At 38.1% G+C, this 15,595-nt stretch overlaps 1 protein-coding gene across 1 annotated transcript in view; it reads left to right on the plus strand.

Annotated features, from left to right (window-relative positions):
• The first annotated feature begins 429 nt into the window (after positions 1-429).
• The window catches only part of LOC108671367 (high mobility group protein 20A), a 68,182-nt gene continuing 53,016 nt past the window's right edge, over positions 430-15,595 (plus strand). Inside the window, exons 1-3 of the mRNA XM_018158898.2 lie at positions 430-469; positions 2,983-3,085; positions 4,780-4,834. The gene's annotated coding sequence lies outside the window, so the exon portion shown is untranslated. The remainder of the gene's footprint in view (positions 470-2,982; positions 3,086-4,779; positions 4,835-15,595) is intronic.

A 15,595-nucleotide genomic window follows, 5' to 3' on the forward strand; every position in this document is an offset into this window, starting at 1 on the left:
TCTATTTGCACGGACGACGAGGTCCTGGAAAACCGACTCGTTGATATCGTTGCAAACGCGCTCGACCCAGACAGGACGTGCCTGACTCATGTTGAGGCGTCCTAATCACGTGCTCTTCTGCAGTCTTCCTGTGCGTGTCGCGATCTTTTGCCTCCCGTGAGTGGTGAAGTTCACAAGGTGATTTCCATGAACAGCTCTTGTGTGTTCCATTAACAATGAACAGAACTTCGCAAGTGCACGACTAAGTACGAGTGTACCTATCTGATTCCGTCACTACGAAAGTAGAACCGCTTGTGTTGGACGACTTATGTGACATTCAAGTTGTGACTAAAGCTGGCGCGTGCGTCCAAATACACTTCTGAAGTTCTGACTTGAGTGACAATAACCTGGTGATAGTGCCGTAGTGTGGTTCTTGAAGCACCGGATTCTTGGAGACGTTTCTCTTCTAGTAATATTCAAGTTCAACTACGTATGTATTTTAACCTCAATGCTTTTCAAGGATGCAAATTTTTAGTGTTTTTCCGTGAATTGGAGTATTAATTGTACAGTTTACCATGTCTTGATTTGAAATTTGAATGTCTATCTACTCCCAATTTTTGCCATTATGTAGATAATTGACTTGTACTAATGCTGTAATTGAGGTGATTTGAATTTTAATGATGATTAAAGTTTCAGTATGAATGGGCCACACAATTGAAAGTTCATAAAAATCCACGGCTTACACTAGAAGAATTACAGTTATTCATGTTATATACATTGTATCAGCCTAGTCTTGGATATTTGTCATTTCATTATCATAACAAAATAATTTCAGCTCAAAATATAATCTTTCTGACCTGATTTCGCGCTCGTATCTTACAATGCAGGTTTTATGACATATTGATTAACAGTTGGCACATGACGTAAACATTTCTGCTTACAAATACGTTTCTGTTGAATATCTAATCTCATAGTCATTTTACTGAGTACGAGTAGTAATAAATATGATTTACTTCCGCGCTGGCGATGTCCTCAGAACGAGCAGGCATCTCAACATGCGGCAGCAGTTAACCTTCAAAGAAGCATTACGCGACGACTGCAGCGAACTCTTGTCTTGCACCGCGTGACTCTTGTTATGTTCTTGCTTACGTTGCTTACGATGCCTGCGCGCTCGCGGTAAACAATGTCAGCATCATTTATTCATGCGCCAAAATAGGCAAGCCGTTACCTAGCCTTCCAAGTGACAGGTTTTTTCGAGAATATAAATTATTTTGAAAGTTTTTTCATTCTACAATACGATTGTTTCACGGCAATCGATGATTGTCAGGCGAATTGCTTACTTTTATATTAATTTTTTTTTTTGCAAGTCATCTCGTGTGGGTTGATTCTTCTCATGGGTATTGAATGTTTTGAACTGTTGGTGGACCAAGTTTATGTCACTTTCAAAATGAATAATTTGATAATGATGTCACTAGGACTGCCAGCATGTTTTTTTCACGGTAATCTATGCAATATCAATAACGTAACCAAGTTCATTCCAGTGTCGGGATGCTGAAATAATATGTAATATTATTCAGACCCTTTCACTTTGAAGCTGCCAAGTAAGTCTGATGCTGTTTCTCAGTAGATCGTAAAAAATTTGGACTATACGTTTTCAAACTAGTGCACACTGCACATGCCCATGCAGTGGTCGTTTTGAAAGGCGTAAGATGCTTCGTTCAGGTGTTTTTTCTTCATAAATCGATCTCGATGCAATTAGATGACGAATCATCCTGCGCGTAATGATGCATGGTTCGTATGATGCACTCAAGCACATTCGTTTCCTTTATTCTTGCCTCTTAACCAATGTTCATGACTCAGCGACTTCCTTAAACTTGTCTATACTTATATTAATTTACGAGATGACCTGCCATGATTGTATGTTCAAATCATTTCCTGCCTCGGTCGTAGCTCGTTCAAGACTTGCGCATGACTGCGCTTAACCGAACTTTAGAGATGTCTTGGGAGATGGATGCTTAGTCAGTGAAGACTAACATTGTAAGTGTTTGAATCGCTGATCGGGGACGCTTTCTTATACCTATATTGAATCGATTTCTGTCATGCAATACTGCATTTTCAAGGTTTTATTTACACTTTTTTCCTGGTTCAGGGACTAAAAATTAGATCTGTTCTCTGAAGAAATATAGGATTACGAAGTAAACTCCAGGAAACAATCTTGTATGTAAAATTTTTTATCATAATTATCTGAGATGCTCATGTACATTTGTAGAATCTACGTTTGTGTACTTTTTTATACATTATTCTTATCGTTCTGTCAACAATTCCTTCTCTGATGGTCCTATTTAATAACCAGAAGATGAAAAGATTTTATTTTGATGTTTGGATATCATTTGTAACGTAATGATCGGCAAAGGCCGTTGATTATTTTGAGTTCTTTTCTTTGGACTTTGTAAATTTAAAACACGTTTTACAGTATAATATTCTCGAAGTAACATGATGATACGTATACACATTATTCAAAATACAATAAGGCAATTCTTAATGACATCACGAATAACTTGTACCATTAAATTTTTCTTGTAATATCTTCTAAAATTAACTTCAGCAATTCTGTCGAGAATAAATCGAAATAAATCACGATATTCATCCGTGTATGGCTGTTGCAGAGCCAAGGACCGAGAAAGAAATAGAGCTTGACCGGTCAAGCCATTCATTAATCCTGACAATATCAAGCAAGACGAACAACTGAGCGCAACTGAATATAAAAGCAAGCTGATAAACTCCCCTATGAGCGATGCGCTGACCAAGATGCCCTTTTTTATGGCCATTTAGCTCGTAGGCCTATAGAGATGCAAATGGGGCTCGTGGCAACGCATAACTCGCGTACTTCTCTTCAGCTACCGAGCATTAGGTCTCTATTAGTCAGTCGCTAACCCTTCCCAGATTTATGAACTGAAATGAATAATTCATTTGTTTTTTCCCCTCTTTGATTTCATGCTGCAGGTTGTACGGGAAATTTGATGCACCTAGTATCTAACCAACCAAATTAGAAAACCCAGTGAAGACAACGACATCTTATTAAGACTGAAAGTCATTCGTCTCGAAGGTAAATATTTCGGATATTTTTTTTCATTGTCTCTGCATGAAGTCTTTTCTCTCATTCCATTGCCCAATTTTCTTTGACCAATTGTTTTTTGCATAATAGGTATTGCACAATTTATTTATTTATTCTAATGCTACAATGTATAATACCAGCTCGCCTCTTTCATTGATTTTTAGCTGTCGAAATTTAACGTTGTCCAATGTTTTGTTAGGTTAATTGTTGTCTTGGATTTAAATTGTTTAGAAACGCAAGTTACTTACCATGTTTATTTATTGAACTCATATTATCACTGCAATGAACCCGTGTAAAAATTTTCGTTTACAGATTAAAAGTATTAAGTTTTGTCGAAGGGAATCTTGATCTGTATAAATCTCATTAATATTGAAGTAATAGAAATTAGTGATGTGGTTTTTACCCTCAATCTATGAAAGCAAAATACATTTAGGCAATACATTTTAATAAAGGCGTGCGAGCTTCAGCTTAATTCAAGTTAATTTGTATTCAAAATACTGCTGTAATTCTTGATCGGATTTATTATTCTGGATTTATATAAGCATTTGAGGCCAAATTCAGACTGTACATATTTGTCGAGCTAACGCCAGTTTCCTAAGACCAAGTCGCTTGAAGAATATATTTTTTTTCAAACGTTGGAGCACTTTATCTTTCATAGGAGAAAAGTTTAGGGCATGGCTCCAATTAATGGACTCGTTACTTGAGAAATAACAAACCGAGGCCTATTTTGTGCCCTTGTATTGGCCTGAAATGATTGAAGCCATTAAACCATTTAGTTTTAGAGGCTATAGTAAATACGTGCTAATTGTTTTAGGGTCGCGCCTAAACCGAGAGAGTGCCCACGAATTCAGCTTACTAAATAAGTAGGCTCAAAGGGAGACGTACGTTATTTTGAACATCATTATCGAGTTTATTAATGCTGATAGTTTCATTTACGTCGCTTTATCCATAAGTTTCTTCTATTTATTTATTTTCAAAACTAACTGGCGAGTAATTATCGACAGAAATTATTTGGATCAGAATAAACTATATGACAGTATTTATAACCTCGTTCTACTGTGAAAAGCTTACAAAAATCCACGGTGTCGATCGTGGCCATTTCACTGCATTTTTCCAGCAGGTGATTTACATAATGCGATTATCTGAAGAATAATAGCTTGAGTTCTTTGCTAGTCTGATAACCTTACACATTCACGAACCAAAAATTGTGTGACACCTGAATTTCACAACACTCGTTTACGAGGACTGTCAATGTTCGGCTTCATACTTCTTCCAACCTTATCATGTTAATGCTTCGAACAGTTTAAATCATTAGTCTAGAACATTTTGATGTACTAAGAGTTTAAACCAACACGTGGACTCGTTATTGTGAGTTCGTGTATATGGGGAATTTTTTTTTCTTTTTTGCTTTCTTTATTGATAGTTAGCTGTGGGTATGATGATAATGATGTCCTTATTTTCCCCCTTTATTTTGATCGTTTCAGAGTTCCAGTGATTGCAATATTATAAATCTTACTCAATGTATTTTACGATATTTTAAAAGAATTTATTTAGATAAATTAAAAATGTGCAATAAAAAGTAAACTTGGAAAAATTTATATTTTTCAGGCCCTAACTGTGAGTTTGAAGACGAGTCTATAACTTTCATAGCAATTATCACATTCTACCTTATTCTTCTCCTACAGGAGTCCTTCTCTGGTCGGTCTTTACCAGGATTGATTTCTGCATCTCCAGAAGCGGGTGAGTTTTTCAAAGTCTTTAACCTTAATTATTATCAATTTTTTTGCTGGTCTAGGTTTGTTTATTAACACGTTAAGCTCACCTAATAAGTTAAAAATTATTAATTTTCGTGAAATTTATTCATAGGAATAAACAATTTTCGGCTTTTAGTTTTTATTCTTGTGGACGTTGCGACTCGTTGGGAAAATTTTTTAAATCTTTGATAAAATTTCTATTCTTTACCAAAGTGTAAAGAATGTAACTGAATTTGGATTATAACAGAAATTTCAATCTTATATTTATGATAATGAATTGCATGGGTAATGAATTCTGAACCATAATTCGTATCTGTCTCCGAAATCTCAGTTCGGTCCAATCGCCTATTTTGTTTTTCGTCGGAATCATGCGCAGACTGATAATGACGATTCGGCTATATACTTTTCGTGAACCCGGCGCTTCTTTGTTTAGGTGTGAACCTATGAAGGCTCCAGAATAAAAAGTTGGCGTGAGGGCAACTCAGAGCTTGTGTGTGTGGCGTGTCCTTTGTGGCCGTGTCTTTATAGCGCCCTACAAAGATCGCGAGACGCCGCAAAGCTCCCCCAACTGCTCGACCTCTGCCTTGCTTCCTTGATTCCCTGCTTAGTACAAACTTCAGCTGGAGAAACAAAACAGACGACACTGCTTGCGATGCGGGTCGAAAATAAAGGCTCAGTTTTTAAACTTTGGCGTTTTGCATTTTGAACATTTACTTGTACCTAATCGTGGATAAAGCATTGAAGTGGAACTAATAAATCAAAAGCACGTCAAATATGAGAATAAATTATCTTCGACATCACATTTAACTACGGTAAACTCTCAAAGTAATGTGTGATTTTGTTGTTGTAACTGTATTTTAACGCGGGTGATATTTATTTATGCCGTAAGATAGGAGAAGTTTAATTTTGTGTTTGCAATGCGAAGTTTTCAGAACTAACTAGATGATTAAATACACCTTATAGAAATATTTTGATATGTTTGAAATTGATACTCGACTGGTTCACAAAGAAAACTTTGTTTTCTTGTATGGAACACCATAGAGTTGTGGTCGTGTTTAACGCTTGGGATGTTCAGTCATGCGCTGCTGTACATATCATAGCTCCTGACTGTTGTGGTGATGCAGCAGCGAGGGAGTCATCAAGCATATCGGGCACTGCCGCCCAAACCTTCTTAATTGCCCTGACGCAGGCATGCATGGCGACGGTATAACGTACGTACCTTGCCTGTCTTCTCTACGCAGGCCGCTGTGCATGGGGTCTTTGCCCCTGCAATTCTCTCCATTTACATTCCGACTTGTGACAACGTATTCTTCCGTCTAATTGGATAGATTGACATTTCTTTAGGGATTTGAGTATCGAATATTTATTTCAGATGACACAACGATTTGTCCATTGTACTAGTAATAGATAAATATATGTCAAAAAAGGGCAATTTTCATAAACTCTAATATTTTTCTTAAAAGCGAATACAATTGGCCATTAATTTACATAATTGTCATATGAAATCTCTGGTTAATACCATGTCTCACCAGAGCAGACGTTGTCTTACTGTAATATGACTGGTGATTCATTCATATATACAGCAAGATGGCGAGGCCAGAAGTAGAATGTATTGTTGTCGTGGAAGTGCGGGCCTGGTGCCCTTAATGGTTCTAAACAAGCTCCCAGAATTTAGATGAGCTTAAGCATGAGGACGACAAATTGAAAGATTGGTCTATGATAGATGCTTGACGCCATCGCTATGGCTTCATCTTGTCATATTGCAGTCAATGCGCGAACTCTGTAGCATCGTTTCGTCCAAAATAAGATGTTCTAGTGAACATACAAGGTGCGAGTATTAGTTTCAACCGAGCTAGTATCGAAGACTTGAATCTGCGATTTTAGGTGCTTTTAAAATGTCCAGTGTTGTATCATGGGTTTTCAGAATTTTTTTTAAGAAGAGTGCAAATCAACGAGCGTCTTGTTCAGTGATTAAAAAAATTTTTTTTTTGTTCACTTGATTTAAGTCGCATATTCATCATTCATTTTGACGCACTCAAATAAAAAGCATGTTCGGACTTTCAATTCGTCGATTCTATGAATATTATGACTAATTTTCACTGTACCGATGGTATTGGATAATGCAAAAAATAGTTAAAAATCGTTGACGAATCGCTTTTATTATTATTTCATTATTGTTGATGCTCTAAGTGGTAATGCTTATTTTAAGCGGCTGTGCTACGACGAATGTATAAGAGAAGATAAATGAAATAGTTAAAGAATTACTAATCAGGGCGTTCATCAAAGTTGAGTGTTAAGATCTTGATTGGCAGGATTAAAAAATTTAACAGCTCATACTTTATTTCATGCGAGAAGGGCAAAGATGAATGCTACAAAACGTGTAATTAATTTTTTTTCTGGCCGCTCTGCCTCGCTAGCATATGGAACAGCCACACAGTACTTAGAGAAGACTATCTTCCCTAAATTTAATATTCTTAAACTTTTACTGGTTCGCAAAGATACTTATCATTTATCATTAAATACATAAATTACTTACCCGCCAATTGTGTTTCCGCTCATGCAGTTTGAAATTTTTCTATTCATCTCATTTGCTTCATCTTATTTGGCTGCAATCAAAACATGTCAGGAAACGGACCATCTCAGGCGGTTCTCACAGTGCTCTCAAGTACGCGAGATGAAACTCAACAAGTTTCAAATTATCCTTCGCAGGTGTTTCCGACGCTCGCCAAGCCATGCGTTCACGCGCAATTAGCAAGAAGTTTTATCTTCATTCCAGAATGCCAAGCATGCTGAGGCTCCTGTGTTATTTGATCGTCTAGCGTATTTCCTGCGAGTTCTTTCGTAAATTTCCTGGACAATGTGGTCATCAGCAGTTGGATTAATGACGCGGCCTGACATAAATCATGAGTTGTTTAATTAGAGTGTTTTAATTAGTGAACGCTGTTTTACTATTTTATCCCTATTTGTCTGTACCTATTTCCAAATAGGTCATTACATTAAACAATAAATAATAACTCTATGCTCAGTATTTAAAATTTTCTCTTTCTAATTTTTTTCGAACTAATTTTATGCTTTCCATTCTCGTAAAATGCCGAAGCGGACATGGTTGATATACTCGTATTTTAGTAAATATAATCGGCCTCGAAGATATCTTCCAGGCTTTTCGTACTTGCTTGTTGTTTTTAACGAACGGATCGTAAAGTTCCGGACCTCTTCTTTCTAAAAAATTCAACGCAATAATTTGAGGAGAATGTAAGGGAATAAAAGACGCCAGCTAGCGACGTCTCTCATAAACGTGTTACTTGTACTTTTATAGGACCTGGGTGCGTAATTTTCGTGGTAGGAACAGCATGTACGCAATCCGCTGCAACGTCTTAAATGGAATCAAAAACCTCGTAAAAAGGAAAAATTTGCAGCAGTTATGTGTCGGGGGATGAGCAGTTTGAAGCAACCAATTGTCGAGCACGTTTCTCAAACGAACTTTCCATTGTATAGAATTTAGATGCCGATTTCATAGTTGTCTTGCAGATCGTAACGTGCGCTTTCATTTAGTTAGTAAAGGTCTCCTGCAATTCAGTCGTTATTGTGACTGATTTAAGAGAAAAATTCATGATATATGTAATTTTTACATGTTTAAACGAACCTCAAGATAACCATGAATGAAATGTTGAATGAAAGTGCCTAATAACAGGAGAACTTATGTTTCGGTAAGAAAACTAAAGTTATTGCTGCCTCGAGGTTGCTGTCGCAATGTAGAGATGTTGACATTTTCAAGAGGATCTTTCATGTTTGGTCGTCGTGCTGGCATGTAGCTTGGCCTCTACACTCTCATGATACCGACCCTAATAACAGAGACGGCTGATCACATTACTATTGGTGGTCTGGGGGCCTGTGCTGCAATTCGCCTCCTGAAGGCCACGCCTGCTCGTACCTATATTATCGCCACACTATTTCCTTGTGGCAGCGTATGTTCGCAGCGCTCACATGCTCCAGCCAAGTCCATCTGTTTCACCTGGAAGACACACTGTGCCTCTTGTGCCATCATTAAAGCCTTACTACTTCTTTGGAAGAGGCCGCCTTGAGTCTTTCAATGTCAGTCCTGGAAGGTGATCTGGTGCTCTTGCTGACTGATGATTACCTGGAACAAACTTCGTGAGGCGCGCACATGGTCTCATCTCGGCATGGCGAAGAGCAAATGACTGCACTTGGCGCGCCATAAAGTCAAGCGCTTCGTCTTATTTAAATACAGGCCTTAGAGGAAGAAAGAAAATGGCTTGGTGTATAGGCTCCAGCCACAGAGTAGGCCAATACTGTACGCATAAAGCTCATTCCAGGAGTTAGTCTCTGTTCCCTAATTGTTTGCGCAGCTACTTCTATTACTTTCTTATTCGCTTGAGCATACATTGGTTCATTCTTTCGCCAAGTGCTGAGTGAAATGATTCGAGCTGCTGTAACTGAGAATATAGTCTTGCTCCACAGAGAAGGTGCGTCAGAGAAAACTTGCTTGGATTTTGTGAACTAATTGTTACGATGCGAAGTTATGTTTTACTGTTAAATCCCTCATATTGAAAGTATACTTGTTGCTTTTCCGTTGTAAAAGTTAGTTTGGGGTTCCATCATCTTTTCTGACAGAACGAAATTCAGAACGAAGACAAAACTTTTGCCACGAACGCTGTGACACCAGGGAAATTTTTTCTTGAATATCATTGATGTGGAAGCGGATTGTCACGGTTGTACTGGGGCAAAATATGAGCCTAATCAATGACCTCTTGCGGCATGGGCGAGACTCTTATAGATGGGAGCGGTTACCATGTCAGGGAAGCCATTTCTCCTGCCCAGGATGCCATTAGGTGTGATACAAAGCTAATTTGGCTATTGATTTAGGATTAGAGATCCGGTCGTCAAAAGTGACCCTCGAACTCGCTCTTAGATTTCTTTTCAAGCCCATTCATTAGCGACTGCACAGAGGAAGACATCAATTTCTTGTGGGCTACCGAAATCGACTGTGCGCTTCACACTTGCAAAGGGTAGCCACGGTGTAATTTCGTAGGATCCTTACTCGTGCCATTATCTGCAAAATTCATGCACCTTCGTTCAAGTACTGAACCATTCGATCGAAATTATTTTCACCTGAGATACCGAATCTCAACGTATTTCCTTTAAATCGACGTATTTCCGAATTTTTATTATTGAATAATTTGAGATTTGAGAACGCGATAAGATCTATTCTTTTTTTTTTATTTATCAATTAGCCTGACGGGAACGGGTGCTAATGAATTAATGAATACCACGATGCCTGCTTGCGTTGATTCATATTTCTCAGGACCTGTGAAACAAACTTGAGCTATCTCAGCATGACAAAGCTTCTGTATGTGGGCTAAAAAAATACCGCTTTTATAGTGTAAAAAACCAATACGAAAGAAATTTTAATGGTATCATGTGTGTGATAAACGCAGAACAGCGTCTCATCTGCATACTTTGAGTAACTGAAATCCAGCGATGCTGAGGAACCTGCTGAGCTCTGTCTTCTGAGGCCATAAATTCATTACATGCTCCAGTGCATCGAGTGGCGGAACGCGACGTCTAATGAAACGCTAACTCTATAAAGATAGCGCTCGAGCCCTCATTATGAGCCCTATTTATTATGCGGGCATGGCCCTTGTTCACTTTTTTACCTCCATGCTTATATTTCACGCTAGTTTTCAATTCATCGACCTTTGTAGTCAGAAAAACGTCATCGATGTTACTGAGGGTCGTGGAGCGCTTCTGATGCAGTGATTAGGCCATTATGTTTGGATCTGAGCGTGTTGGCGTTGGCGTATTGTTACGAGTGCTAACGTTGGTGTTTTGATACGAATGCTAACGTTGGTGTATTGTTACGAGTGCTAACGTTGGTGTATTGATACAAGTGCTAACGTTGGTGTTTTGATACGAATGCTAACGTTGGTGTTTTGATACGAGTGCTAACGTTGGTGTTTTGATACGAATGCTAACGTTGGTGTTTTGATACGAATGCTAACGTTGGTGTTTTGATACGGATGCTAACGTTGGTGTTTTGATACGAATGCTAACGTTGGTGTTTTGATACGGGTGCTAACGTTGGTATTTTGATACGGGTGCTAACGTTGGTGTTTTGTTAAGAGTGCTAACGTTGGCGATTTTTTACGAGTGCTAACTCGTAAATATTCAACTAGATGTTAAATATTTTTTTAAGCTTACTGTATATTAGCTAGCGATTGATTGAGGCGCTGAATTACTTAATTGTATCACTTAATGGCACATATATAGTGTATTATGTCACAACCCGTAAAATGATCATTTCATAATTCAGATGGTAATGGAATTATCCAAAATTGTTCATGTTTATGTAAAAAACATAAATGCTGCATTACTGCATTGCGAAGAATAGCGTTTAGTAGTTAATATTAAAATTCTAACGAGCGCTTATGAAAACATTTTTATTCGTATTCCATGCCCATTATCGATCTTTTATTTTTATTTTATCTGCTTGTCTGAAGCTAATGAATTGTGAGATTATTTGTTTTAAATGGATATGAAAGGCAACTTCTTAATTTTCGAGATTAAGTACATTTTTTCAACATTCTAAGCTACCATCTTAACTTATTTTCATTAAACCAAAATATAAAAATTTTAACTATTTAGTAATTTGATCCACGACTAATCGGCACTGCCAACCTTCAATTAAATATTGCATGGAGTCAGAAAGAAGAATGAGCTGAAATAATTACATTTTAAGGACGAGCTTAATCAGCTCATAAGGATACGACTCATTTCCTTATTACTCATGTGCACCCGGAACACGACCTAGCCAACTCTCACCTTGTTAGATATCAAAGACGAATAGTGAACGGCCACCGATTAATCGCCCTTATTTTCTTTCAAGTCCTCGGTCGCTGCGGGCTTTGGAAACGCGGCGTCAACTGCGCACACTTTACGACGTGATCGTCGTACAGTGACGCACTACATGACGCGTCACAGATCTTATCTTGCCGCCTCTGGTGACAGCTTCCTTCATTTCCTGATAACTGATTGCTCATCTTCATCTGCCTATTGCGTGAGAGCGATGGGCTACACTGAAAAATTCATGCTGGAAAACCCGGGATTTTGTTTTGGCAGTTGATCAGTTTGTATTACATGAATTTTTCGAAAACATATAGGGAAGATTTTACTGAAAAACTTGGACCTGATTACAATCTTATAGCGAGCATTCTAGAAGAGGCGTGTGAGACTGCTCACTTGTTTAAAAACTGATATGAAAAGCATTTATAATACAGCGGTCATTGCAAACATCAAACGTACATCATTGCAAACTTTGATATTCATCATGATGTATTAAACGTGATTCAAGAAGACTCTCTTCCTTGCATTAAACTACAACTTTCTTAGAAATGCTACTCGGGAGGAATTGAGGAGTTCTTCGCGTTAGTTCTAGAAGTAAACTCGACTTTACGGTTTGCCAGTGACCACTCATCTCGAGTGGCTGTACCTGAGAGTGCGTCGATCTCGCCCTTTGTGTTCATAGCCAAACAGGCTTTAGGAGTCTCATCACGTATGTATTTAGAAGAGCGCCCAAGCTTACTGAACTGTTTCTAATGAGGCCAGATCCTCGAGAATGTTAGAATAACCGGGGATGTCCTGGTGGATTCCGATCGCTGGTATCAAGGACACGACTGAGCATCATGCATGGTTCTTTTTAAGCGCAGACGCATCTAAAATACAGGGCAACTCTTAAGCGGCCGGTGGTTGCCGCCAGAACCTGAAGCGCGATTGACCGCGGCGGCCGGCCATGCTTGGCTGACCTCGTGTATCGGACGGACGAGCGGAATACCTAAATGGGAATAAGACGTACCTCATCAGCAATTGCTCTGTCTTGTAGTTAGTTGGAGTGTGTTTTTATCCGACTTTTTATATCCAAAAGTTTGCCCTGAAGCTTAAATTATTGGTTAAGATAAGTCAAAATTAATAGAGCACACATAATGTTGCAAGTCCTTTTCTCATAGCTCGTGCTTATTAGTATATCGTAATATTTTTCTACTCATGCTCAAGATTATTTCTTCAGAAAATATTAAAAAGTTTGATAATTTGGATTTTGATTTTAGCGGACTATCGTTTAGTGTCCTAGTGTATACTACACGCAAATTTTTCTTAAACTGTAATTTTTCCTGTAAGTCTGTCAATACATCGATTTAGTATTTACCATGCATGCAAACTGTATTCACAATGTCTGCTTGGATGGAGTCAGTACATCCGTAACTAGATGATAAATGTTATCACATGTGTCGGCCATAAGTTTCATGCCTACATCCACGGCTATTGTAAGGATTCGTGCTTCTTGGTTAGATTTTTCCGAGGTCTCCTGTTTTGTTGCATCGTTGATCAAACTCCGTACGCGCTTAGCAGGAATGAAACAGGCAAAGTAGGGCGGTGTTTTGTGAAGTCCACATTAGAGATTCACCTTGACGCTCTCGCTCGAGAGAAAAGCAAAAAAGAAACATTGCTACCTTGTTTAAATAGTTAAGCAAACTCTGTTCGTCACGGCTGATGGTCACATTTGTTCCTTCTCCGTCCGCAAGCTCAAAAAATTCGTCCGGGAATAACAAAATTCCAAGCTTGTGAGTGAGTCGCATCATGAGCTTATCTTAGAACACGCTCTGGAATTCCGGGTCTCGCATTCATGGTCGCGGAATTATCTTATTCGCAACTGCGGGAAGCACGGGGCTTGTGAACTTTTTTAAGACGTCTATGGGGGTGAACCATAACTTACGAACGCAGTGCCCGTCACGGATGGCAGTTAGGTCACCTCTCTCGCTGAAATAATTTGTCGTTAATTTTTTCAACAAAGACTTATGATCACGGTCAAATATGACAGTATATATAATCAGCAGTTTTCATAACTCTTAGAACCACCTTATATACTGCGAGCAAAGTTTTGAAGTATTGAAGTGATTGCGGTAGATAATCGGAATCAAAACTCTACTAACATTTATCTTTTATGCAATGTTCTGTTAAAGAGGAAGAAGTAACTTGATTTAACATCAGCATCCCTAAAATCTGTCAGTTTAAACCTAAATTAATTGAAATTTTTAAAAAATTTGAGAATCTGATTGTTTAAGAATTGAGTTTACTGAAAATTTCACCCTTCATATCAGGCGCCAAAAACTATAAGCCTCACTTGTCAAAGTTGTTTGTAATTATTTGTTCACTGTTGGCGGGTAAAAATATGTGCTTATTTTCCTGGCTAAGACTTAATTTGATAGCGTGTCTTTGATTTACCTCTCAATGTATGTTTTAATCACATTCGGCAGTTGACGTTTTAAGGATGTCTTAAAATCTCTTGGTAACGATGGGCAGCATTCCAATCTAATGGAATTCTTGTAGCATTAAGAATGACGGCTAATGAGACGAAGAACAACCGAATCAGCATAGGATGCTCTAGCCTTCTTGAAGCATATCAGGAAGTGTAATGCTCTAAGATTATAGAATAAATAATCGAATCCCTAATAATTACACAATCCTGGAGCAGTCAATCATTTTTTCGGTTGCTTTGATCATCTCTATCCCTATAAAATTTTCGCGTGATCTGAAAATGGCACTAAAAAAACAATGGATTTTTTTATTCATTCTCTTTGAGAATTATCACCATTCAGGAATATTAATAATAGCACGTATACCGAGAGAAATACACTGTACAGTACATACACTGTACATAGAGAAATTCCTTTTCGTATGTCGAAGTTTTTTTAATACCAGAATTTTATATGTTGTCAATAAGCTGTTTGTTGATGGAACGGTCGTCAATAAAACTAGATGCGCCTATACACTCAATTCGTCGCATATCAATAATGAATAATGAATTACTCGTATTTAATTGACGGCAAGTTTGATCTCTAATCTTCATTTACCAGTGATCCTTATTTTCTGATTTGCTAAGTATTCATCGCTCTCTTTCGATATTTTTTTCCTCTTATTGCAATTAGAAACGTGAGCATGCCATAAAGGTTGTACTAATTTCGTTGGCAGTTCAATGCCTTACTGCGAATAGGTTAACGTTTCCTATTTCCCAATTTCAAAGGTGATTTGTACGTGGAAGTCGAGGCGACATAGATCGAACATTGGCCCCCTATTTCTACTCAAACGGAAAGCTTTGGTCGATTTCCATTGAATTTCTGTAGCTTAAATCTGTAGCGCACTAGAAAAGATGACCACTGCAGGCGGCAGTGAACTTTAACACAAAGTGCTGGAATGTCTTGCGTCTTTTATTTCTTTTGACGTTTGCTACCCGCAGCCTTGCTTGAGGATCTTGCCTTGAGCAGGTAAAAGTGCCAGAATGGAACTTTGTGAAGCACATCTCGTTACTCTTCTCGGGCTCTCCTTTGGATATTTTTAGACGGTTTCCTTTCACGCCTAAGATTAGTCCCTCCTCTTCAGCTCATGGAATGCTTAGCTTGAAGGAAGCGACTGCGACTGCAAACAAAGAATTTACGTCATCTTAAATCCTCAAAAAAGATCTGAAAATCCGGTTGGAGCAATGTCGGATCATTACGTTTTTTTCTGGAAAATATATAAAGAGAATATGTTAATTGTATAATCATATGTAAAATATATATTATATTGATAAACTTTTATTTGCAACTTCTCGAAAAGACTGTGCATCGTCATCTCTGTACGCATCTTATTTCCCTTGATTCATCTGCCATATATAAGCTGAAGCACTTGTCTGTGCGAG

The sequence above is a fragment of the Hyalella azteca genome, unplaced genomic scaffold (assembly GCF_000764305.2).
Source record: "Hyalella azteca isolate HAZT.00-mixed unplaced genomic scaffold, Hazt_2.0.2 contig10517, whole genome shotgun sequence".
Lineage (NCBI taxonomy): Eukaryota > Metazoa > Arthropoda > Malacostraca > Amphipoda > Hyalellidae > Hyalella > Hyalella azteca.